Below are 1745 nucleotides of genomic sequence, written 5' to 3' on the forward strand. Positions count from 1 at the left end.
AAATGTAATTTTACAAAGTCCAAAGTAGCCACTGTAGCTTTCTCAACATTAAGTAAGAATGTTCAATAAGGCAAGGCCAATTCTAGGAAACCTTGATAGTTGTGGTTCCTAGTGTGAGAATCTACAAATGTTAACTCTGTTCCTGAAGGTAGATTAATGTCTGCTGCAGAGTGTGTGCTATTGTTGGATTGAATGACTTTGGCAGTTAGGTGTGTTATCTCTGATTTTGATGGTTCGTTCCAAAATACATTAATTTTTAGGAAGATGCTGTTAAAAATAAATTTTAACATTCTATCTGCAAAAGCTATTAAATATGGAGAAAGGTCTATATGTTAAGATGAAAGAGACATTTGATGTTGATCTTTGGAAAGACAATAAGTAGGTAAATTTACATTTTATTGAAAGAATTTTCTATAATGATTCCAAGATCTTTTCGTGGTATTGAAACATATAAACTCAAAGTTTTCTTGAAATACATACCCAGATTATCCAGCAAAAAAGACAATGTACAACAAAATTACTAATATTTAATAATAGATTTTTTTATCTTGCATATTTATGGTTAAAAACTATTTGAAATTATCCTGCTATTCTTAGGTCATATTTGGCACTGGTTTTAAATTGTGATATAAGAGGTTCTGGGTCACTAGAGCAGGAAATGCCACTTTAGGAGAAAAGAAAAAATTGATTGAAGGGGCAGGGTTAATGGAGGTATGTCTGTCAGAAAATCCTGACATTAATAGGACTGGGTTATGTACTTATAAATATAGCATTCAGTAAGAAAAGCTTAGTGTTAGCTCAAAGTAGTTAGAAATATTAGAAATATTGGCAGGACAGTTGTGTAAAAAAGACAGATTACCTTTTAAAGAAGACCTAGAGTAACTAAATAAAAGTTTGTGTAAATTGGAACAAAACGCTAAGCATAATGAGAAGAGAATGAACAAGGTTATCCTTATTTCAAAGGTATATAAGTCTCTCTAGTAATTAATTCTGTGTCATACCAAGAGTAGAAAATTTAGCTGTTTAAAGTAGGATATTAGCTGATGCTTATGACCCATGTGCCCTTGAAGAAGTAGGTTAACCTTGCCTTTAGCTTCCTCTCAAGTCAAATGTGGGTTATATGAGATTATATAAACCTATAGCCTAGAACAGCATACTCAATTAATTAAAACCATTATTCTTATTGGAGAATAGGATAGTTTATTTATTCAAATATTCTGGCTAGCTTTGCGCAGTGGCAGTATCATAGCCAATGAGGTTTATCCGAGGCGCGATTATTGCTAATTGAAAACAAATATTCTTGCTAATTGGGAAATATAACATATGCTATGCACAGGATTCATTTTTAATACAATACAGATTTGAATGAGAAGTCACAAAATAAATTAGAAGAGAAACACACTTAAAAATTCAGTGTTTCAATTCAAAATAACCATTATTAATATAAATTACCCTTTTATTCTAAAGATTTAGATGTCTCATTTAATCATCTTTATGCTTTATTTGAGATTTAATAGTCTTTGTCCTTGTTTAATAAATTGTTAAATTCTTCCATGACATAATCTCTCTCTGAAAACATGTCAATTTGATCAATATATGCCCTGAACTTTTTGTACATTTTATTTTACAATCTAGTTAATAAGTAGGATGTACATATGCATTCTCTATTTCCTATATTTATTAGAATTCCTACTGGAATCTTAGCTGATTGTAGTCAGGCACTGGGTCTACATATTTTTTGTACT

General features: G+C 30.7%; 1 non-coding gene across 1 annotated transcript; it reads left to right on the top strand.

Annotated features, from left to right (window-relative positions):
* The first annotated feature begins 1223 nt into the window (after positions 1–1223).
* On the top strand, positions 1224–1362 carry LOC113921051. The gene has a single exon (XR_003519486.2). It is a non-coding gene; the product is annotated as a U4 spliceosomal RNA (small nuclear RNA).
* The last annotated feature ends 383 nt before the right edge of the window (positions 1363–1745 follow it).

Source organism: Zalophus californianus, chromosome 3 (assembly GCF_009762305.2).
Source record: "Zalophus californianus isolate mZalCal1 chromosome 3, mZalCal1.pri.v2, whole genome shotgun sequence".
NCBI classification, from domain to species: Eukaryota; Metazoa; Chordata; class Mammalia; order Carnivora; family Otariidae; genus Zalophus; species Zalophus californianus.